Raw genomic sequence first — 26,015 nt, forward strand, 5'->3', positions numbered from 1 at the left:
CCTCGCGGAAAGTTCGAGGCGTTAGGGGAATGAGAACACCCTCCCACAAACTCTTTATTGGGTAGGATACAGCAACATATTCAAGTTGGGGGAAGATACATCCGATTGGTCAGAAATTAATAAAAGAAATTCGGGATGGGCTAAATACAAAACAAGGGGAAAGAGAGGGGTATACAGCCAACTTAAACAATAACAGAAAGAAATTTAACAAGAAACAAACTTTTGAAATAAAAATTTCTCCAAAAAAATTTCTTTCACGTCGCACTAGGGTGCACCATTGTAGTTTTTCAGTAGTGTCCTCTAGAAGAGAAAGTTCACACTTCTTACTACAAGCAAAACAAAAATACGTCGAAAATGACACAGTTCAAAAACTCCAAAATTTCCAGGTAGTGACATCTTCTGATAAAGTAGAAAATTAATACCATAGATAAAGTTCAGACTTCCTCCAGCAGAGGAGTTTCAAGTGGTGCACATTTTTAAACTAGCGGCGTGGAGGTGTACCGCCCGGTACAGACCTCCCCCCCCCCAAGTTCCTCCAGGGGTGACACTGGCAATTTGTTTGGAAACAAGTTTCAAGTTTTGATGTTGATATGGAGATTAATTGCAGAAATATTTATAGGACTTTCTTAATGTGGTTTGATTCAGTTTCAAAATTTTTGTTGTGACAGGCGAAGTAAAGTCTTTATGTTTGTAGAAGTTGAATTCAGAAGGAAAACTTTAGTTTTTAAAGTTGAGGAAAATTTTCTAAGTCCACCAAATATTGCAGTAGAATACCCAAGAAAAGGTAGTAAAGTTGATCTGGAATGTCCATATAGTTGATGTTGATTAAGTTGGATGGCCAGACCGGCCGTTGCAGCTTGCGTCCAAAGGCGGCCGCTCGGACCCCACAAGTACCCTGAGATACCGCTCGCCCGCACTATGAGGGGAGCAGTGGTGTTGAAGCACGCCGCGCCCGCGGTGAACATATACAGGCTGCGGGCAAGTAGCAGGTCGTGCGCCGCACATCAGCCTTGGCCGGGAGGAGGGCTCCGGCTCGCCGTGCACATGTCGTCCTCGCTGGGGCCGAGGGGGCCCTTCCTCTAACCCAGTCGCGGCACGGCGCCGCGCTGCTGCGGGGGCACTGAAACATTAAAACTAGGCGGCAGAATTTGTTGGACCATCATCTTTTTTTTCTAGGGCACAGGCTTGTGGAGAGGTTGAGGGGCCAGCGGCGTGCAAATATCCATGGCATTAATTAAGCCACTGTATAGAGTGGAGCAGGAGACGGGAGCGTGGTAATGGCCGTGGCAAGGACAGGATGGCAGTTTAACGGTTCGGGGCAGGTTTCACAAAAATGCTTACATATAAAACAAAATACTATAGAAGGGGCAGAAAGCCTTAAAAGTGAAACTCAAAAAAAAAATATAACCTTCATATTCCTTTCAAGATATGATGCAAGTTAGCACAGAATTTATACAGGTTTCACCTGCGACAAGTGAACCCTAAATATCCTCTCGGTGGCTGGATTGCTTAATAACAACGTAACCGGCGTAAGGAAATCGAGAATGACGCACGGCCCATGGAATCTGGGGGCAAGCTTGCCCGCGGGAACAAAATTCTTGACCATTACTTGGTCACCTACCTTCAAAGGGGTGGGTCTCCGTCCACGATCATACCTTTCCCTAACCTTTTCATGAGACACTTTAAGATTGGCTTTAGCCTTCTTCCAAAGATCTTTAATGTTGTCCGGATCTATTGTCTCGGGTAGAATGTCACTCAGAGACCAGAGGTTAGAGAGCGGCGTGTTGGGAACAAACTTGAACATCAAAGAGGCTGGAGTAAATTTATGTGATTCATGAACCGCCGAATTCAAAGCAAAAGCTAACCAATGCAGGGACGTGTCCCACCTGGAATGATCTTCATGATGATAGGCAATAAGCGCGGACCTGAGATTACGGTTAACCCGTTCAGCGAGAGATGGTTGAGGGTAATAAGCAGAAGTAGTTACATGAGAGATGGACAAGTCAAAACAGAATTTACGAAAAAGATTTGATGTGAACGCCTTAGCATTATCAGACACAATATATTGGCACGGACCAAAAGAAGCAAAAATAGAATTTAGGCAAGTAATGGTGGACTGAGCGGTAGCCAGCTTAGTCGGAAATAACCAGGAAAATCTTGTAAAACCATCTACGCATACAAAGATGAACTTGTTGGCATTTCCCTTTGACTGGGGGAAGGGTCCTACATAATCAATATACAGGCGTTCCATGGGGCACGACGCTTGATGCGAAGACAAAAGGCCTACCTTGGTGGACATGGTTGGTTTACTAAGCAAACAAGATTTACAAGCTTTTACTAGTTCACGGATTTCACCGTCCATACCTTTCCAGATGAACCTTTCACGAATCTTTTCACGACTTTTAAAGATTCCAAGATGCCCCCCTAATGGGGTCTCATGATAGTATTTGAAGATCATAGGCACAAGAACAGCTGGAACGACAACCTTCATCATCTTATCATGCCTTGATGGGCAACATAAAACACCATTCCTCAGAACATAAGGGACAACATGTTCCCCAGAAGAAAGGGTTTCCATTATCGGAGCCAGCGTCGGATCTTCACGTTGGTATTTCTCGATATCCCTAAAGAGCATGGGAGCATCTGTTAAGATGGCATTAACATCAGATAGTATGGACTCGGAAGGTGATGAACTGTTGACCGGTTCATGGGTCTCGACGTCGTTGGAAAACATACGGCTGAGTCCATCAGCAACAACATTTTCGGTACCTCTGATATGCCTGACATCGAATTGGAAGGCAGAAATACGGATGGCCCAACGGGCTATACGGCCAGTACGACGCGGCCTACCTAAGACCCAGCTTAAGGCTTGATTATCTGTCTCCAGGTCGAATTTGACATGTTCAAGATAGACACGGAACTTTTCTAAGGCAAATAAGACTGCCAAACCTTCGAGCTCATAGATAGAATACTTGGCTTCTTGAGCCGATAGTCCTAGATGCATAGGCGTTGGGTCGCCTCCCTAGTTCAGTCTCTTGAAGAAGGACTGCAGCTACTGCTGACGACGACGCGTCGGTTTGGACAATGAATTTCTTTGAGAAATCAGGCATAGCAAGAACAGGGGCATTACAGAGAGCTAATTTAAGATCTTCAAAAGCGGCTTGTTGAGAAGGTCCCCACTCGAATTTGATGCCTTTCCTACGAAGAAGGTTTAAGGGCGCCGCTCTATTAGCGAAGTTAGGAATAAACTTCCTGAAGAAATTCACCATACCAATGAACCTGGCGATACCTTTAATGTCCTTGGGAGGTTTAAAATCACGGATGGCCTGTGTTCTAGAATGATCGACTGCTACACCATCAGGTGACACAATATGCCCTAGGAATGACATAGAGGGCTTAGCAAAGGCAACCTTGGACAACTTGACAGTTAACCCAGCCTTACGAAGGCGATCGAGAACTTCTCGCAGATGATCTAGATGTTCTTCAAAAGTCTCTGAAAATACGACGACATCATCCAAGTAGTGATATAAGTACTCAAATTTGATGTCGGAGAAGACCCTATCTAGTAGCCTAGTGAGTACAGCTGCTCCCGTGGGGAGCCCGAAAGGCACGCGGTTGTATTCGTATAAGTTCCAGTCCGTGGCAAACGCTGTAAGATGTTTAGTCTCTTCGGCAAGGGGAATTTGATTATAGGCCTGATTCAAGTCCAAGATAGTAAAGAACTTGGCCTTACGAAACCATGAAAAACAAGAATGAAGGTCAGGAAGGGGCACGGATTGCAACACCACCTTCCGATTGAGAGCCCTATAATCAATGACAGGCCTGAAGCCCCCCTGGGGTTTCGGGACTAGAAAAATAGGCGACGAATACGCCGACTTAGAGGGCCTAATAATACCATCCTTCAACATCTGATCGATGATTTCTTTCAGAGCCTTCATTTTAGGTGGAGATAGCCTATAAGGTGGAAAACGGACAGGAATCGAATCCGTGACCTCAATTTTGTATTCAATAAGGTCAGTAACACCAAGAGTATCAGAGAACACCTCTGGAAACGACTGACACAACTTACGAATACTATCAGCCTGCTCCTCAGGTAGATGTCTAAGGTCTAACATCTCATCCTGGGTAGGCGAAATAGATGAACATGATACAGAATTACACTTTAACAAGGGAATTTTACAATTGGACGCAAATTTGAATGTGCACGACCTGCTCTGGAGATCGAGCACAAGACCAGTGTAGGAAATGAAGTCAGCTCCCAATATAATGGGGCAAGACAAGTGCTTGGCCACAAACAATTTAATTTTCCATGTAAATTTAAAAATACGAATTTTGACATGTAAAGAACCTAGAATTTCTAATGGAGATGAATTAGCCGAAACATATTGAACAGGAGATGAGACATAGTCAGGTAGTTTACAAACAGATTTCAATTTAGAATACCATTCAGCCGAAATAATCGAACAAACACTGCCTGAATCTAAGAGCTGTTACAGGTTCATTATTTAACTCAATCTTAAGAAAAGGAACAGGCGCGGGGGAACCCGCCGCAATCCTAAGACACTCTTTAGGGCATTCAAAAGACGAATTTGAAGACTGATCGTTCCCTGAATTTACAACCTGTTTACCCGGGGCTGAGTCTCGGGAAGATGGATTAGTTGACTCAGCCGAAGCCACTAGTCACTTTTGATTCTTGTTGGAAGTTGCACCAGAAGTTGAGCAGGAGGGGGTGCTATTTGAATTTGGGCAATTTTTGGCGATATGTGAGAAAGCCCCACATTTAAAACAGCCTTGTGATGAACCAGTCCCATTCCTTCTCCCACTCGACTTGATCAGTGGACACTTATTGCGAAGATGGTCAGGCGACCCGCAAGCATAACATTTACGGGGATTGACTGGTCGGCGAGGTGGAGGCCGAGGATTACTAAAAGAAGGAGGGGGTTCTTTCGCGACACGCAAAGAATCGGCGTATCTAACTCCTTCCGCTGAGACGGCCAATGCTTCAAGTTCAGAGAAAGTTTGCGGGCATGCCGCGAAACACAAATATGACCTATAGGATGGTGAGATACCTTCCACAATGGCTTGTACAATCTGATCCTCAGGGAAGTGAAGAGCAAACACCCTAGTATAAAACTTAATGTCCTGTATGAAATCAGCCAAGTTTTCATCCAAGCGCTGTACACGATAATAGTACTTCTGAATCAGAGATGACCTCGCGCGAGCAGGAATAAAATTTGCAAGCAAGTGTGCGTGAAAATCTTCAATAGATGACTGTTCAGCTATGGCTCTTACTATTTTGTCGGAGAGAATACCAATTGCATAAGGATAGATTATTTGCAAAATTTGACATGGGGAAAGAGAAAACACAAGGGCATGATCCTGAAATTCAACTAGAAATCTTAAAAATGAAATTACTTCACTGGTGGTATTAACGGAAAACTTCGATATACCTCTGAGCAACATTGCCAATGGATGAGGCAAGCTGCTGAACCCGGGTGACATAGTAGGTAAAGGTTTCAGTGGCAAGGAAGTTAATTCAGAACGTATATTATTCAATGAGTTACGGCGTTCAGACTCGTTGTCCAATGGGGCAGAGATAGTTTGAGCAGCAACGGTTATCCTATTGACTTCTCCCTTAGGAGGCTCTTCCTCGCTACCTACATTCATCGTGACGGGTTGATCAGTTTTGGGAGGAACCTCCCCAGTTAACAATTGAGTGACCTTGCTAGATAATTCAGAAATATTTTCAAGCAGCGTACTAGCTTCCTTCCTCTGAACGTCATTCAACTTTAGAGACAACAGATCGTTAACTCTATTTGAAAAATGAAACAGCCTGGCTTGCACACGTTTGATTTGATTAGGAGAAGGATCATTTTCATCAAAAAAACTACAGATGCTAGCCCAGTAATATTCTCGACGATCGTGGAAAGAGTCGTCAATTTCTTTCTCTCCCAAAGCGGGGATGGAAATGGGCAAGTCAAGGGACTCTCTAAGCTTGTTGGAGTCTATCGCAACCGTGCCTCCAGATTGCACATTTCTGATAGTTAACTCATAGATCAACTCCTCCTTGCGCAAATAGTTAAGATGGAGAACATCGCGAGGGCCGGGCATGATGACAGAACAATTTTGAAAAAGAAAAAATGAAAAAAATTCCAGCAACTGAGAAAATAGTTAAAGTTGTAATCAAAGCAATGTTTAGCCGTCAAAAGGGGCTAAAATGAGACCCATTCAACCACGCTCTGCTACCACTTGTTACGGAGTTTTCCGTGGTAGTTAGAGGTGAAAGAAGGTGCGGGGTGGTGAATAGGTCTCAGGCTACGAAATTAAAGTGAATTTAAAATTTAACAAGGTTATATTTTCTTTTCAAAATCAAGAAATAACAAATATGGCAGGTACAGAGTAGCAAGGCAACAAAAGAACAATTACAGTATTTACAGGATTTGGGCTTCGAGCCCCGCGATCACAATCCTTGAGCAATCAGCTCAGTTTTACCCCAAAGACAAGTGTCAACAGAGAGGGGAGAACCCCATTCATACCTAGGAGCGCTTGCTCCAAAATACACAGTAAGGCCTCCTTGAGGCGCGCAGAAAACAAAATTTTCGGGAAGAGAGCAACTTGCTCTCAAAATTCAGGCCTGTCAAAGGCCACACCTAATTCTACTTTCAAGCTGTCCTCTCAGGACATATACACAGGGGTAAAATACCCAACCTACTGAGGTCTGTTAAATGACAAGAAGGTTAATTACATGACCTCTAAATCAACAATTTGAGAGGAGGCGATTTGCACTCCTAATGTATTTGTTTCAAAACCTAATTTGGCTCTAGGCCACTGATGCAAGGGCTAATCCCATACTAAAGAGGTGACTTTAGAAGTTGACAAATTTACATAATGTTAAGGAAGAATAGGTTGAGAAAACAAGTTCACCTCAAAACAATATGAGTGGGAGCTCGAGAGGGTTAAGCACACTCTATCCCAATATGTAGTTTAAAAGATAGAATAGATACAAGTTCCTTTACATTTAAGGAAGGTTACATAATGGAAAAACTTCGGACCCGCCCCGAGAGTTAAACTGCTGAGCAAGCAAGAAAAGAAGTAATTAATCGGCCATTACCTGGTTGTTGACTGCCGCCGAAGAAAGAGGCGCTTCCTGCCCCCTGCTATGTACTTTACACACGAAAGGATGGAACAGAAGTGGCCCGGAGACCCTAAAATCAGCAGTTTATATACCCTCGCGGAAAGTTCGATCCGTTAGGGGAATGAGAACACCCTCCCACAAACTCTTTATTGGGTAGGATACAGCAACATATTCAAGTTGGGGGAAGATACATCCGATTGGTCAGAAATTAATAAAAGAAATTCGGGATTGGCTAAATACAAAACAAGAGGAAAGAGAGGGGTATACAGCCAACTTAAACAATCACAGAAAGAAATTTAACAAGAAACAAACTTTTGAAATAAAAATTTCTCCAAAAAATATTTCTTTCACGTCGCACTAGGGTGCACCATTGTAGTTTTTCAGTAGTGTCCTCTAGAAGAGAAAGTTCACACTTCTTACTACAAGCAAAACAAAAATACGTCGAAAATGACACAGTTCAAAAACTCCAAAATTTCCAGGTAGTGACATCTTCTGATAAAGTAGAAAATTAATACCGTAGATAAAGTTCAGACTTCCTCCAGCAGAGGAGTTTCAAGTGGTGCACATTTTTAAACTAGCGGCGTGGAGGTGTACCGCCCGGTACAATAATAATAATAATAATAATAATAATAATAATAATAATGAGTATGATATAAAAATAATAATTTTACAATAATAGTAATAATTACAATACTGAAAATGGAAGCTTTTATGACATTTTATTTTAATTGATAAATTTTTTCAGGAGTTACTCAAATGTAAAAATATTGTTCTATTTACCACAAAAGACTTCCTAGAAAGAGAAACTAGTCTTCTAAAATGACAACTTTACTAATTTGTAGACAATCTTACGTCATCATCCTAAACCATCTCCAGTTTCCCGGGTGTGGTATATGAGCCTCCTCCATCTCATCCTGTCCTTGTACCATTCTTCCTCCACCAACTTGTCCCAATCATGACCTCTCAGCATTACATCGCTCTTAACTAAATCTATCCATTTCCTTCGTGGCCTTCCCACGGGTCGTCTTCCTTCTACCTTTCTGTCAAATTCCTTCCTTGCAGTTCTGTTTACTGGCATCCTCTTCATGTGACCAAACCACTTCAGTCTTGATATCTGAATCTTATTTAGGAGAGAATTGTCTATTCCTACTTCTCTAATTTTCTCATTCCTAATCTTGTCTTTCCTGTTTTTCTGGATCATAGTGCGTAGGAATTTCATTTCAGCTGCCTGAAGTTTGGAATTATCTCTATTGGTCAGTGTTGTGGTTTCGAGACTGTAAGAATTGGTGTATAATAGGACTTGTACAATGTCATTTTTGTTTTCATGGGTATTTGCTCATCCCACAGCAGGTGTCTTACCTGGTGGTAGAATTGTGTTGCCTTATTGATTCGATTGTTCACCTCATGTTTTGCTAGGTTGTCATTTGATATAACGCTACCCAAGTATTTGAAAACTGGAACGCTGTCCAGTTGAGCTTCATTATGTACTCGTGCAAATTTGAAATACGCGGGAACATACGCTAGGTCGTAAAACGTACTCCAATCATAATGAAATGTAAGTTGTTTTGAATTCATGTCAATATGTCATAAAATATCGAAAATATCACTTTCGTCAAGCACATGTTTGCCGCGAGAAGCCATGTCTTAGAGCTCGCTGAGTGACATCTACTGATGCATGTTGATCGAACATATCGTAAATTCTCTGACTTACATACAACACTGCCATCTGCTTAAATACTGTTGTAACTAATACATGAAGGAACACAATGTAACCACCAGAATGCATGCACTGCTACTTCTAGATTTTTAGTGAATTGTCAAACCTTACTACAGGCTATGCCCGCAGTGCGGCCCGAGTGTAATTTCGGCCGCTGCGAGCTATGCTCGCAGTTAGACCGGAAAGTTAAATAAATCATCAACCTTTAAACAGCATTAAATATCTTTTTATTTAAAGAAATTATGTGCCAGGGTAGAGGATCTGAATTAATGTAATGAGATTCGGTACCTCGGGATATCAAAACCTGGTTACAGATCCAGACCTTTTTATGTCCCCCCGAAACAAAATCGCGGACAACAGTTATAAACTCAGTTTGAAACTGCTGGTATTTTCCGTATTGCATACTGTGGTATAAGGAATGTAGGTAGAATGTTTTTATTTGTGCTTGTACTGAATGATTTATTTATGCTTTGCAGTGACAGACACAACACATTTCAATTGCAGCAATGATTGTCTAATATAAATCAATTTAATGCATATACAACTGTGATACGAGTATGACATGGAATGTAGTAAAGTTTGCCGTAATAAGAAAAGCCTTGAAAAATAAAAATAAAATATGCATTTGTATATGCAGTAGATATACAGTGAGACACCTTGCTACCATTCTGTAAAGTAACAAAGCTGCGCTTGCACGCCTCTCGCAATCCTTGGGGACACTGTCATGCCGTGTGACCTCTAGCACACTGGATTTTTAACCAGCTATTCTTTTCATGCTTCGAAAGCATGAACTGTTTATCATAAATGCTTCCTCACAACATAACTGTTCATCTTTATCTGGCCACTGTGAACAGATGTGGAGGGGGAAGAGCGAGGTCATGCATTGTGAGGGTGGGGATGCAGGTCAGCAACCTTTGATAAGAATGACAGAGTCCAGCACCGTTGCACCGCTGCGCTGAAGCATGGTTTCCAAAACTTAAAAAGCAACCTATGTGGACGTGGAGGGGGAAGGGCAAGGTATATTTATTGACAGAAACAACGGAGTACACAAATGTTTGTTAAAAAAAAAACAAGAGTGTTATTGGTATCGACAAATCAGACGGTCCAGTGCCGAAAACTAAAACCTAAAATTTCACATGCAGTGCAAGAGACCACACTTCAATCTAAGTTATTACGGCCTATGTCACAGACTGACATTGCCCCGTGAGCATCAAATCCTATCTGAAAACGGTTAACTGCTTAAAACTTACCCTCAATTGCGTCATAACGCTACAGCTCCCGAAAGTTCAGCGGACCTTCTTCACAGTCAATTCCGTTATTTGCTTGAAGATGAAAAATAATTTTTGACATGCTCAACGACATTGCGCTTAAGGAATCGTTGCAAATATTGTCATAAACATTTCAGAAAATGTAAACTGGCAGAATGTGGACATTACAAAGGAGAGCTATGGGGAAGGCTGATAGAGTACGCAAAATGTAGCACTGGTTGTGTTAGACAGCTAAGCAGACCGGCAGGTGTGGGTAGAAGGGAAATGTGTGGTAGCGAACCAGGAGGGGAGGAGCTGCAGAGGTGTGGCACAATGCAGACAGTGTGCCGGCTAAGCATTGGCCAGCAGGTATTCATCGCTGTTTGTGCGGAACTTGAAATGTCGCAACTTTTAGGCCCCTTAGTTAATGCCCTAATGAATGTCGGCACACAAAATTGATGGCAAAGTCTTTTTTATGTGTACCTGAATGTGTTTTCAAAAGTTTCATCGCGATCAGCGACTTAACCATTGCCGATGTTCCCTTGTGAGTAGATTTCTCACTTAGAGATAAAATTGAAGCTTTCTGAGTCCTATTAAGTATTTCTTGGTTTATTGTGTTATCTTCTGAAATGATGCTTCCAAGGTATCTGAAGTTGGAAACAGATAAGAGTTCCTTCCAGGCAAATGTTTGAATCTGTGCCTTTCCTGTTGATAGTCATTTCAACAGTTTTACTGATGTTTAGTTCATAATCTTTAAACCTGCCATTCCAAAGATTTTGTTACTGTTGTACTTCTGCTTCATTTTCTCCTCAGATAAAACTTATTTGCAAATATTAGTGTGTTATGGTCCTCCAATGTTCTTTGATGGATTTTATGATCTGATCCAAGACTGAAGAAGTGTGGTGACAAGGCACTTCCTTGCTGGAATCCTCTTTAGGTTTCAAACCAATCTGATCTTTCATCCCCTATTTCGACACAGCGTAAGTGCTTTTGATAGAAGTGGTGATGGTGGTGATTGTTTTAGGAGGAAGTACAACTGGGCAACCATCCTCTATATAACACTAATCAGAGAGAAAAAAAAATGGAAGGGTTCCGACACTTCAAAAAGTGAAGGTATCGGCCAAAGGAACACAAGGGCCACAAAGGGTGTGAAAATGACTCCCTAGGCCTCCATATGTAATACAGTCTGGGTCAGAAAAAAACATTTGACCAAGAGAGGTTGGATAGGATAGATGAAAGTGAGGAGCATGGCACAAGTAGAAGCAATGCCAAGACTGTCAGCTGAGGGCCCCGTGGTTGCCAAACCACGTTCCAAAGTTCAGATCCCCTGGGGCCCCTTTTAGTTGCCTCTTACAACAGGCAGGGGATACTGTGGGTGTTATTCTACTGCCCCCACCCACAGCACTTTATCAATCAGGATGTTTGGCACACCTACTGTATACCTTGAAGGCATTCCCAGAACATCTTCCTAGGTACACTGTCGGAGGCCTTCTCGATGTACATAAATACAATCACAAAGTTCTTACCGTATTACCAGTGCTTTTCTATTAGCATTCTGACAGCAAATGTCAGGTCTGTAGTGCTTTGGTTCTTTCTTAATCTGTGTTGCTCCTCCTCCAGTAATGGGTCTACTATATTCTGATTGATAGTATTCTGTGAAAAATCATGGGACAGGGCACATTGATTTTTTTATGGTTGAATACTGTGGAATGTCAAGGTGGTAGACAATTACATGATGCAGCTGTGGTGACAGTTGTCTATTCAGCAGGTTATAATTATTCCTCATCTATGCTTGTCTGCATTTCAGAAGTCCCTCTAGATATCTTTTTCATTTTTTATATGGAACTGTGTGGACAGCCTTTCTCTCCAATAGTTTCCCTTGTAACCATAGGTCTTAAAATGGCTTATGAGGGAAATACTAGTAAATACATTGTCAAAATAAAAGCAAAACAGGAAAGACTTGAGTTCTATAGGTAAATTGCAAAGCATTAATAGTAATGGAGCTGTTGCTTTCCCATAATCTGTTTTGTACACAAATTGCCTGCACCTCCCCTGGTGCACATACGTGCAAGCTTTTGATCCTGGTAAATGTTGGAGTTCACAAAGGTATCCATCAGGCATGTTCAGACAAGACTTCATGTATGAACTGTATCTGTTTTCTCCTTGCAAATTGTTAGCAGTTGTGCCTGCTGAAGTATGCTACTTTATTCACATTGAAGTCTGGCCTGAAATGTTTCTTAGATCTTCCTTATATCTTCTGAATGAGAGGATGAATCTTCTTCTTTTATCCACAGCATCTGTTCTAGTATTGTCTGCACAGTGGATAAACTTCATGATCTGTACAAAATGTTCTCTACGCACTGCAGTAGTTCATTACTTAGTTGCATTTTCATAACCATGAAATAAAAATAAAACTGCAAATAAGATTGAAAATGTTAATGTATACAGGCATTGTTTAGGAACCAGACACGCTAAGAAAACGGCATATTTTCTGGTTTCTTCAATCAGGAAATCAAAACTATTTTATCAATAAACATTTCAGATACAGTTGCAAGTAGTGTGCTTGAGGGAAGAAAGTATTGGTACTAGGCAAGTCTGGTTCTGAACCCCATTTTTGCTTCAAAGTCTGCTCTTCAGAGTAATACTTTGTGTTTGAAGAGACATCTGAAGACTAATACTGAGCAAACGTACTTGGCACAGCATTGCAAACTTTTTGGCGTGGGTTGGTCTAGATCGTCCTGATCACCAGATGAAACAAGTCCTCATCAGGCAACTAATTAAAGTTGTCTGGTCAAATTCCTCAACAAGTTGTCTTCTGATGACCACTTCTGCTCGTGCTCGTTGTTGTCCCTCACTCATGTTATCGGTGAGACCTCCGTAATTGTCCTCATGTCTTTTGGCTCGATATAAATATATCTACATCTAAATCATATGTGGCAATTTAGAGATTCCTGGACAAAGTCAAATTACTAACAAAGTTAATTTTTTAATAATTTAGCTTATTTATTATATAAGCAATTCTTTGATATTTGTGTATGCATAAGGGCAATGAAACTATTGCAATTATTTTATTAGCCACTTAATTTACAATAGATGGGGTATTAACTTAATGGTATATGACACTATTGATATGCAGACACATACTGTATTTATGAAGTACACTATTCTAACATAGAGCCTCCGTGATTCAGGCGGCAGCATGCCGGTCTCTCACCGCTGGGTTTCTTGTTTCAAATCCTGGTCACTCCATGTGAGATTTGTGTTGGACAAAGTGGAGGTGGGACAGGTTTTTCTCTGTGTACTGCATTTTCCCTATCATTCCAGCTACTCTCTCCAATTTCATTTCATCTGTCATTCATTAATCATCGACCCAGAGGAGTGCGACAGGCTTCGGCAGCCAGCACAATTCTTCTCCTCTCCGCTAGATGGGGGCTTCATTCCATTCCTGACCTGGTTGAATGACTGGAAACAGTCTGTGGATTTCCTTTTCACTATACTAACATAATGCAGGCAGTCAAGTAAATGTACCAGTGATAATATTAAACTACTACTTAGGTTAAAGTAAAATGAAGCAATAATGTGCAAATTTACTTCAAGCAAGCAGCAACCTCTGTTGCTGCCAAGTAATGAACACAGTATAGGTGATGTTTGTAGAGAACGGTCAACAACGCTGTCTCATACAGAGATTTGCTCCAGTAATATAAAGCCAAGAAAAGGGTGAAAACTGCACAGTGAATAAACCTCATGATCTGTACAAAATATAAGTGTCTGGAAAATATTAATGCATGTCTTCTGGAAGTTGAGGAATGCATTGAGCATAGAATGGAGCTTGGTGGTTGCCTATGTTTGGTCACGGTGCAGTCTTCATAACTGAGAAAGCTCAAACGAGCTCCTGCTGTGGACTCGAGCGATGGAGTTTCGAACAGGCTCAGTCCAGTGAGCCTAACCAACCACATTTTGCTCAGATAAACTTGCTCATGTTGAACCAATTGAACAAACTGAGCTTGGAATGAGTTTATGCCTAGTTGGAAGAAGATTAAAGTTTTTGACCCAAGCTCAAATTTGTTAGCTAGTGCACTTTTGCAAACAGTGGTTTTTATAATCATAGAAAAATTGGAATTCTTTGAGAAATTCACTGGATGATTTCTGTTCCTCCCTGAAATCCCATTGAAGTTGGCAAAGAGAAGGACTTAATTTGACAACACTGTATATTTGAGCTTGGGCCATAACAGGACCATGAGCATAGAGAAATCTTCCACATTTTGTACAGAATGAAATTGATGTTATTCTATTTGCCTGGGTCGATTCACAGTGCAATGGAAACTAGGGTAATTGTTGCTTTGGGAACTTTGAGCAGAACTGGGAACAATAGTTCAGATTCATTTAGCACAAATCACAGGTTAATGTGAAGATTAGTTCATGAGGAGGAGGGCATATATTTTAGCTCGTTTTGTCATCCATTACTTGGCTGTGGGAACCATGCCCTACCATTCCTTGTGTTATGCCTTTGCTCTCACTTTGCTCAGTTCAATCTGGGTAGTGCTGTTATTGTCTGATTTTTATTAAAACTTGGTTACTTCTTTCATTCAAACTGCACTGTGCCATTCCTCTGCACCATGGAATTTTATTTCAAAGTGATGGCAAATTATGTAAACATGATTTGCAAGAGTTTTCAAGTGTTGAAAGAATTCTAGAAATCCTCACTAGATGTCAACATTCATATCAGTGAAGAGATGGCAATTTATACTATCAGTCTATATCATGAAACATCCTGTATTGAAACATAGATCCTGGAATGCAGCAGAAATTTAAACCTATATGCTCTCAATCAGAAAGAGGTCAAACTATTTCAAACACTTTTGAAAAGGGGAAAAAAAAAGAAACAATTATTTGGGCTGATTCATACATACAAGGAAGGCAGAGATCTTCACCTTCAAAGAAATACCATTTTCACCTTGACAACTTTAAAACTTCACAAGGTACAACAAAATGAAGTTAGACCTGCAGGGGTCTATATCATGCATGGATGTTGGCAGCATATGAAGAAAAGGTCTATACCAGATATCGTGTAGTTGCTCTGGGGAGCCAGTGTTACTTGCTCCGCTTGCGACGGGTGTTTGTCACGTGACAAGAGAGCAGCAGTCAGGCGGGTTGCATACCGTGGCCATACTGTACTTGCGCCACTGCCCTTCAGTACATACTACGTCATGCACTTCCCCTACTTCCTCGCTAAGCTGCTCTCGCTCCTCGAGAGCGGGGAGCAAACTGGCTCCAAAAGCATTTCGCTCTTGATTGACGATGCCTGGTCTATACAATGTGTGTAGGTTGGTATCAAAGGGTTAATGTAGTAATAGGAAAATCTTGCTTATATAAAAAAAAAATTTGGATGACATTAAATGGTTACTCCCTCCCCAGTTTGAGGTGATCTGGAATTAGGGAATGGAAGTAATTGATCTAGTAGGTCTTTTGTTCTCATGCTAGATCTTGGATGGTTGATTGCAATCAATATTTATGAATTAAAATTCTGTTGATGGATCCCATGACATGTCACTTTTGTTTTGGGTGTATACTGAATTATTATATACAAAGTAATATTATAAATAATACAATTAAGGGATTAATTTTCAAATAACTTCTGTTTTCAGTTGCTGGGAGCTGTATTTTCCTGTACTGTTTGGAGCAGATGGAGATTTGATATGGCAGTTAGAAAAGTGTTCAGCAACCAAGACAAGAAAATGGTGTCTTAATTTTGCATTCGTGAAAATTTGTTTTCCCAGAAAATTTATGGACACTGATTTGTATGATATGATAATGTTCTTATTACTTGGTTGTATAAAAATGATTTTACCTGTTAACATTGGGAAAGAGTATTTTTTTTTTTTTTTTGCCCAAAGTAGACTTTTCTATAACTGACTAGTATTATTTTCAGTAAATTTTATAATTTAAAATTGACTTTTGACAATTACATGCAAAATAGCAGTAACTGTGGTGCAGTTTTTATTGGTGGATTATAAACATGTTACATTAGGTATAATTGGAAGTTGATCCATTACACATTTGGCATGTTATACTAAGTTCAGAATATAGAGCCATTATATAATATTGTGAAATCTGAGAAGTGATCCAAACATACTTGGTTATTCAACTAGTTGCCACCTCAAGTAACTCTTCAATTGTTTCTAAGGTATTAACATGGTTTTAACTTTCAGAAATGGTACAAAGGGCACATAATGGGACTTACTGTACTTTTTCACAGTATATCATATCATGATATAATGGTACTTTAAAATAATGGAAATATGCTCTTTTCTACACATAGCCTTAAACCTACAAATATCATAAATACTGTGATTATTTTGAAAATTGGAAAAGTACTTGTTGAATATTTAATGTATTAAAGTGTGCTTCATTTGCCATGTGGGGACTGCCCTGTTTGATTTCTGTTATGTATGATGCATAAAGTTGCTTCACTTTCTGATAAGTGCTCATAAATATACCATGGTAAAATGTTTGATTTAACATCTTTAATATTTTTGTAGGTAACAGGTAAAGGAAAAGTGGATATGAGGCTGGTTTCCTTTCCTATCAGACTTTTCTTAGTCAACCCTTCTTCTTTTCTGGTCCTGACTGTATTAGGATTGTGCTTAGGGAATCTTTCATTTTTGAAGTCTTTGTGAATGTTCTTTGGTTTACTCTTTGAAGAATTTAACTTTCTTTTTTAACCCTTCTGATTAGTGTTAAGAAGGGGTGATTACAAAGTTGTACTTTAAATAACTCACTTCAACTACCTCCATTACTTTAAAACACTGAAGCTAGACCTTTCTTTTTGTTTATGAATGTTTTTCCTTTTTCTGCCACCTTTTCCAAATCTTGGTAGGGATATGTTCTGATCTGTGTTATGCATGTCTATTTACCCTAGCTTTAGGGGGAGATGTCCTTTGTGATGGCAATTATGCTTTTCTTTTTTTTCCTGGCATTAGTACTCTTAGGTGGGTTTTCAGTAAAGAGGGTTTAAGAAAGAACTAGGACCAGTGGTCACGACATTAAAGTAAAAATGGCAATTGGGGAGAACCATCTTCTGGACTGTGAATAGTGGGGTTCGAACCTACAATCTGAACACAAGCTAACAGCTAAGCGACTGAGCTCGATAGCTGCAGTCACTTAATTGCGGCCAGCATCCAGTATTCGGGAGATAGTGGGTTCGAACCCCACTGTCGGCAGCCCTGAAGATAAGATGGTTTTCTGTGGTTTCCCATTTTCAAACCAGGCAAATGCTGGGGCTGTACCCTTAAACAAGGCCATGGTCGCTTCCATTTCAGATTGTGGGTTTGGATCCTGCTGGTGTCTGGTTGGCCAATTTTGTTCTGTACTTAACATCTCTTAAACGCGTACTAGATGTACGTAACACGACCTAATAACTTCAAAGTCGGTTTCGATTACAATGCGGTCGTGAAAATTCAATGTTCATATCAGCATTCTGTTTTCACATTTGTAAATGGTACCCAGGGTTGTGTAAAATGTGCTACTTATTCTCATGGGGGTGATTAATAAGAGAGATTGATACTAAGTCCATATTCTTAAATGAAATGGCAGGACTGCATACAGCTGGCATAAAAGTTCAAATCTCTAAGCATTTTCAAAACTGGATGGTTACTTTTAGGCAACTCAGAAACATGAGCTAGCTTTTGACATACATAGTATTGTGAATCAAACAGATTGGTCCCCATCTGGCAAATGAAGCATGTTTGAATATATCTTATTTTCTTGAAGTACTTGTCAGATTTTCAAAATAATCATGGTGCTGAATTTGCAATGTTTATAGGCTTAAGGCTGTGTGGAGATGTATAGTTTCAGTTAAGAAAGTTTTCTCTGAAAGATGCTAATACCATGAAGTACTGTAAATATGAGAGCCCCTTAGTACCATTACTTGAAAGTAAAGACAGAATGTCAATATTCTCAACTATTCAGGAGTTATTTCAGGTGAATAAACTTAGTTTCATAATCCTGTATAATGCATAACTTAATGTAAGAATTTAAAAAAAAGACTGGAATACTATATACTGTATGTGGTTCAGCTTCATCATACCAGTGTTGTAAACAGGGCATTTGTTTGTAGTTTTCCTAATCTATTCATGTGTTCAGTTAAATATTGTGGCCTGTTTGGAATATAAAGTTGATAACTGTTCATTTTTGTATTTTTAAACAGTTTAATTATTTGTGTAAATTTCCAGAGAAAACTGAATGTTTAAGGAACACTAAAACCAAAGAAATTGGGAGTCTTTTCTCAGCCTTGATCAATTGTATTACTATTGTATAACATTGAAAAAACTATGCAATAAAGGTTGGAAATAACACATGACTTGTTAATACATTCCTTAAATTTTCCTTTCCATGTAATGAAGTGAAATGATTTAACATTTCAGGTTTTTTGTCCTGAACGAACAATAATTACAAAAATTTGGACTTAGTTTTTTTTTCATTTTTTCCATTTATTTTTCTTACAATTACATTGAAAATACATACTAAATACTAATTTGAACTCTATGAAATGATACATAAATAATAAATCCAGCAAAAATTTAATATATTAAGCAAATTTTAGCTGGAAAATGCTCATTTTGAGCAGAAAAACCGCTTAAAAATATACCCTAAGTCCAACACCTCATTTCGAGTGTCCAGGTTCAGCGTCGAAACTTTCATGATTCACGGACTTTCCTGTTCAAGAAAAAAAAAATACAGAAAAATTAATATTACTAAGGACACATTATACAGTACTGCTATTGCACAAGAAGAGAGCAGTTTCACTCCCCCACTTGTGCAATAGCAATACTAGATACAATCAAAGCACCTCCAGAAACCACTGTGTGATGTCTGAGAATTCTTTAAAGCAACTCTCACAATACTGAACATTAAAGATTTGGCCAGTAAGGTTTCGTTATCTCGACTCAAATTTCACACGGGTGTTTCTGCAGGCACAACCGTTATTAAAAAATTAAATGCAGCAGTACTGCCAACAACTGGAAGTGTGTATGCAAATATAATGCACATAATTCCCTACTAGTGAATATCCACAGCCTGTTTCCAAGTCATTCGACTGGGTCAGGAATGGGATGATGATGATGAATAATAATAATCATCATCATCATCATTGTCCCACTCCAGTCACCCAGCTGTGGTTGAATGAAGCCCCTATTTGGTGGCGAGAATAAGAATAGTGCCAGCTGTCAAAGCCGGCCACCCTCCTTGGGGGCAATGATTGACAAACAGATAAAATGAAATGATGCTGGAATGAAAGATGACAGGGAAATCCAGAGAAAATCCTGTCTCAAGTCTACTTTGTCCAGCACAAATCTCACATGGAGTGACCAGGATTTGAACCACACAACCCAGCAGTGAGGGGCCGGCACCATGTAGGCTCACTAGTGAAGAAATAATCCAGCAAAATATTTATCAGCCACCCTAATGGTGCCATTTTAAGCAGTGGTCAAATTATTTCTCTGGTTAGACCACACCGGTTTTGTTGGCACAACATACTGAAAGGGCATGTGTTTATCATCCCTTAGCAGCCATGACCTTAATTAAGGTATAGCCCCAGCATTTACCTGTTGTGAAAATGGATAACAAGGTAATCTATCTTCAGGGCTGCCGACGGTGGGATTCGAACCCACCATCTCCCAAATGAAAGCTCGGCCAACTCGCTCTGTTAGAGTAGGTCTCTTCTACTCTTAAATGACTGCACTATTCAGTAAAGCTTCTTACGAAGTCCAAACACTTGTAATTGGTTTTATTAGCAAAGCAAAGTCATCTCCGTACAGGCAATGAAGGCCCTTGAAGAGGTGGAAGGTAAAGGCTTCCACTATCCGTAACCTCGGCACTTGATGGGACAGAGTGGTTAGCTCTATGTCCAGCTGCCTTTGCCTCCAGGAATTAACCTGGTACTCATTTTTGATGTAGGCTCAATGAACCTCAAGGCCATGTGCACCTCCAGAAATGGAAATCTTGTTTCTTAAATTTTGCGACTTCCGGACAGGGATTCGAGCCCACGTCCTTCTGAGTGGACTGGGCACGCCTTTACCATCTCGGCCAGGCAGCCCCAATTGGTTTTATTAGTATTATTAAATTTAAAGATTTTATGATAATGTCTCAAAAATCGAACCAAGATCGGCAAGTTTTTAATCTCATTAACTTAAGGTTCAGATTTCAGATTATTGGTACCATTTAAAACAATAACTGTTCACCACTTCCAAGAGCTGGCAATACTACAAGAGAGAGAGAGAAAAAAAAAAAAAAAAAACATTTTTGGCAAGTGTGGACAACTTTCTGATCATTGACTTGTGCAACAACTTCACTTGGTAGGCCCCTATATTATATTCAAATTTACATTTTGGTTTCTCTACCTTAAGAGTTCAAATAACTAGGGTGAAAGTTCAGAAATAAATAGCTTTTTTTAAACAGACACTTTGAAAATTGAAACATGATCCTAAATTTTCAATAGGGAATGAACATATAAAGCTAACTTTACATTATTGTTAATGACGACATGACAGCTACGAGATCTCTTAAGTTTTACATGAAATTCAAATATCCTACATGCACTGGCCATACCTGCCTTAGTAAGGAGCCACCACACTATGTTCATACACTATTTTTTCAGTACAAGCGTGCAAAAATTAAACACAAAATAGGAGATGCTCTACTAACCATTTTGAGATAGGGAACCTAGGGTCCGAGAAACCAGCTTCAACAAGTTTATTGCTATTTTCCAGATTACTTTCATTTAGTTTTCACATTAATTTCAGGTATTTTATTTACATTACTTACGGTTATTACTGAACAGTACCACATCATCAACAAACCTGAGCTAAGATATAATTTTGCACCTGACAATAAAATGACAGCCACCAACTTCAATAAAAGCAAGACACTGACATACAAAATACTGCCACACCCTCTCAAATCACAGGTGACTACAATCCTGGCAACAAATTCCATGTCTGTGTCCACTGGGGTCGTATAAAATTAAGCAGGAAATGGGAGATACCCTACTGTACTGAACATTTCAGAGAGGAGCTTCTTATCTGTGAACGTGACATCGTATGGGCTTAAACATTGGCAACAGCCTCAAGACTAAGCAATACATGATGCATTTTTTGTTTACCTACTGTATTGTCCACAAGGTGGCCCTGTCTTATTTTATTTGTATTGTCATATGACAGAACTTGCTATCAATCAATGGTATATGTATATTCAAGCCATATGAAGAGTCATGCAATATGATAGCCCAGTATTGGTAGAGTTTCACAGAGCTGACAGACATTCACCTTGTGAATGGTGAAGGTATGCAACAATGTCCTCACTGCTGAAAGGCTGTACAGGAAACAATTTACCAACAGGCATCATCTATCACAATGAGAGTTTATTTCTGTAGATTGATGACTGCGGGAGACTGATTTGTTGCAACCAATATGAGGACCCTTCTCATGCTCAGCTTTGTAGGAGAAGCTGGAAATCATTGCAGCGAACCCTACTACAAGTACTTGTCGTGTTATACGTGCAATGGACCCTGGCAAGTGATCCATGGATAGCAATTACAACCTTACCACCCATGAATCCATGTATTTAATTAAATTAAATTTCGTATGGCTATTTCTAGCCGAGTGCAGCCCTTGTAAGGCAGGTCGGCGGCATCTGCCACGTGTATTGTGTTATTGTGGTGGAGGATACTGTTATGTGTGGTCTGTGAGTTGCAGGGATGTGGGCGACAGCACAAACACCCAGTCCCCGGGCCAATGGAATTAACCAGTGAAGATTAAAATCCCCAACCCATCCGGGAATCGAACGCGGGACCTTCTGAACCGAAGGCCAGTACACTGACCATTCAGCCAGCGAGTAAGACATCCATGTAATGCATCTGACTGTCTTCGCACCAAGGGTCAAATGGTGCCGGTGGTTGCTTCAGCAATAGAACGATCGATCAGATTCCCTACAATTCATGCTGTTAACTGATGAGACCTCATTCACTCATAATAGTACCTGGAACAGCAGGGATAGCAATGTGTGGGATGAGGAAAACACTATGGTCAAGTCACACCACCAAGTACATTCTGCTGTGAAAATCTGGGCTGTCGTTATAAGAGACAATTTCATTGGGCTAATCAACAACCTGCTCACCTGAATGGCCATCATTACCCGTGATTCTCAACGAGTTTTGCCTAAATTGTTGAAAGGCGTATACTTGGGTGTTCACAAGATGATATATATATATATTATTTTTTTAATGATATGGCTACAGCACAACGGTGCACCACCTCACTTCAGCGAGGGTGTCCGCAATGATTTTGATGCTACATCTCCAGGTCTCTGGATTGGAAAGGGAGGCCTTAATACTTAGCCAGCAAGGTCACCCAACCTGAATCCACTTGATTATTTGGTATGGGGATATCTAAAATTACATGTTTAAGACCCCAGTGGATACGGACATGAAATTAGTTGCCAGGATTGTAGTCGCCCGTGATGTGATTCAAAACACACCAGGGATATCTGAAAGGGTGCAGAAGAATCCTGTATGTCAATGTCATGCTTGCACTGAGGTTAGTGGCAGTCATTCTGAACAACTGATAAGGTACTAAATGGTAAGTTAACTCAGGTTTGGCAACAATATGGAACTGTACAGAAAAAACCAGTGGTAACTAGTGTACAATAGCACAAGTACACGTGAGCACCCAGAATCTGGAACTGGGACCCATGTTACCTTTTAATTACTCAGTATATAACTTATTAATTAAAATTCTGATCAGCCATTTTTAATTTGTTGAATTCTACGCTTCAAACTTCCAGCATTGCTTGCATGTGCACATCGGTCTTGTGCTCCTACTGTGGCAGGTTTCACGCATTTGTAAGTGATGGTGACATCATACCTTACGGAGCACATGGCAAGTGCACACATCCAATATACTCTTTTCTTTAGAACTCTAGTAACCAAACCATCTTTACAGCTGTTGTACCAACTCATATTTCTTTGTTTTAGACTTCAGTCTCCTGCAATATCATTTGGTATTCTGCAGTCTTTAAGTACATGATAGGCCCTAATTGTGTCAGTCAATTGAGTTTTCATATAGATTTATTTATTTAGATCAATCAAGGCAACCATGAACTCAACAGATTCAATATTAAAAAGTGACACTTTTACATCCCAACAGCGCAGTTAGGTCAGTGACAATTATTTTACTTCATACGTTATAACAGAAATGTATTTATTTCTGCTTTCCCCATTTGGAGACTGCCAAAAAGGCAAAGTTTACATAAAAAATGGCTTGACAACTACACAGATAATATATTGTCTATACCATATTATACCTATTACTACGAAATTTTGTGAAAACCCAATTTTCTATTTGACTAGCCACCACTGGGAATGACTGTAAATAATATAAAACTAAATGTAAATAAATACATGTAAAATGTAGCTGTAAATAATCCAGAAATTAGTCAAAGTGGTAACCGTATTTAACTCCGTATCTCCTTAAATGCCTTCTTCTCAAACCTTATGTTTCTTATCTCAAAATGTTCAGTAGAACATCCCCTATTTCCTGTTTAATTTTTGCATGCATTTACTGAAACATGTGGTACAATCTAATATAATTTTGGCGATACTTTCCAATACAGATGCACAAACTGTATTTCCTTTCATCCTGACATATTCTGTACACTGTTATGATTGAATTCAACATCGCCTAGTCCCTTTCAAAATTTTGCAATTTGTAATGGACAGAACAGATATTAAAAACTTATCTACATTTCCAAGGTATTCATATTATAATATGGGTTCAAGGTAGACTAGAACATAACTTCAAGATGAAAACCAGTGATATTGTTTGCCACGATAAGTTTACACCCAAGAGTAAACTGAATGACGTTGATTACTTCAAAACCAAAAAAGAAATCAATCCGTCAATCGACCAATCAATCAATGATCTGCATTTAGGCCTGTCGCCCAGATGGCAGATTTGCTATCTATTGTTTTACCTAGCCTTTTCTTAAACGTTTTCAAAGAACTTCAAAATATATAGAACACTTCCCTTGATAATTTATTACAATCCCTAACTCCTCTTCCTATAAATGAATATCTGCCCCGATTTGTCCTCCTGAATTACAACTTTATCTTCATATTATGATCTTTCCTACTTTTAAAAGCTCTGCTCAACGCTATTTGATTATAATGATGCTGTTTGTTCTTTAAAGGGATCTAACAGCTAGGTCATCGACCCCAAGGCTATTTCACACTACATCTCAATAGTCGAGATAAGATCCGAAGCAATATCATACGTAAAATAATACAAACTCTAACCAAAGATCTAAATGAAAAAAGAAAATAAATTAGCCAGACTTTAATTATACTTCTTTGGGGATCGAATATATTTTTGTACCAAAGCAGTCCACATATATATCATATATATTTATATCTTCAGTTTAAGAACATGTTTAAAATTCTATATCTACAAACTGCTTCAAGAAAGTTGTCCATACTTGCTATACAATGATAAATTCTCTAGAATACCTTCATTATAATGCAGGAACATGACAGAATTTCAGACATACCATTATAATGAACAAATAAATCAAGAGAACTTAAAAATGACTGGAAGGAAGAAAAACTGAAAGTAAGTCTAAAACCAGTCAGCATAAAGTACAAAAAGAGATTTCTCAAGTTCTTCCAACCAGGTTTAAACTACAGAAACTCAATTCAAAATTTTCAACAAGAGCACACTATTCTGTTTCCACAACAAATTTTCTTAAATTCAAAAGAGAGGGGGAAATTAAAAAAACAATGTTTTAAACATTGCTTTCAAACAAGTTTTTTCTTTACTACAAGAAATTAAACTAGTTTCTCTTTAAAGCAGGAATATACCAGTAATGTAGAAATAGCCCCTTTTGTTTCAAATTATGATTTGGACTAATACTACAGACCTGTGGTACCCTAAAACAGTACTTTCATTGTCATTTGTTGAATGTTCAATTGATGATAATAGGATTGTTCGACGCGAGACTCATCCTATCAAACCATACTACGCCATTGTATGAGAAAAAGATCACCATTTGGCTTCTCAGAACTATGTAGTCTGCAAATCAATCACTTCAAAATATACCTATAGAAAGCTATTTGCCATTTATATCTTCAGTTACAACACCTAACTATTGTATTTTACCTGAAATCATCATTCCCAAGTTATATTCCATACACTCACAACATCAACCAACTTGAATTTAACTATATAAATAAAATTATAGTCTTGTCTGTAGTCTCAAATATTTGCCTCATAGTTTGTATGAACATTATGAAGGTGGCAATAATCAACCTGACGTCACTGACTGGAAAGTAGGAAGAAGTGGCTAGTGTGACGGAGGAGAAGAATATAACTATGATGGGATTGGGTGAGGTTAAGTGGAGGAAAAGGAAATAAGTTAAGGAAGAGATACACTCTTTACTGGAGTGGAGGACTTTTTTCTTTTACAATCTGCTTTACTCACAGGTAATAAAGTTCATATTATTTCATACTGAAGAGTAATATAATGTAAAACAAGAGTTCTTGTTCTACATTATAATCTGCTTCACACTGCACCGACACAGATAGCTCTTATGGCAACGATGGGATAGGAAAGGGCTATGGGAGGGGGAGCGACCGTGGCCTTAATAAAAGTACAACCCCTGGTGTAAAAATGGGAAACCATGGAAAACCATATTTAGGGCTGCCGGCAGTGGGGTTCAAACCCACCATCTTCTGGATGCAAGCTCACAGCTGCGCACCCCTAACCACACGGTCAACTCGCCCGGTCGATGGAGACATATGGCAAAGAATGGAGTAGGGATAGTAACCAACAAGATCTTAGATGAGTATGTAGATAAGCTGGACTACAT

General features: G+C 39.4%; 2 long non-coding RNA genes across 3 annotated transcripts in view; one reads left to right on the forward strand and one right to left on the reverse strand.

Annotated features, from left to right (window-relative positions):
* The window catches only part of LOC136872501 (uncharacterized), an 81,238-nt gene extending 62,799 nt beyond the window's left edge, over window positions 1–18,439 (forward strand). The window contains exon 3 of the long non-coding RNA XR_010859928.2: window positions 15,745–18,439. This is a non-coding gene — a long non-coding RNA (uncharacterized lncRNA). The remainder of the gene's footprint in view (window positions 1–15,744) is intronic.
* A 306-nt stretch (window positions 18,440–18,745) lies between these two features.
* LOC136871703 (uncharacterized) overlaps window positions 18,746–26,015 on the reverse strand; it is a 95,160-nt gene continuing 87,890 nt past the window's right edge. For both annotated transcript variants that reach the window (XR_010859797.2, XR_011018082.1), the window contains one exon: window positions 18,746–18,814. This is a non-coding gene — a long non-coding RNA (uncharacterized lncRNA). The remainder of the gene's footprint in view (window positions 18,815–26,015) is intronic.

The sequence above is a fragment of the Anabrus simplex genome, chromosome 4 (genome assembly GCF_040414725.1).
Source record: "Anabrus simplex isolate iqAnaSimp1 chromosome 4, ASM4041472v1, whole genome shotgun sequence".
Taxonomy (NCBI): Eukaryota; Metazoa; Arthropoda; class Insecta; order Orthoptera; family Tettigoniidae; genus Anabrus; species Anabrus simplex.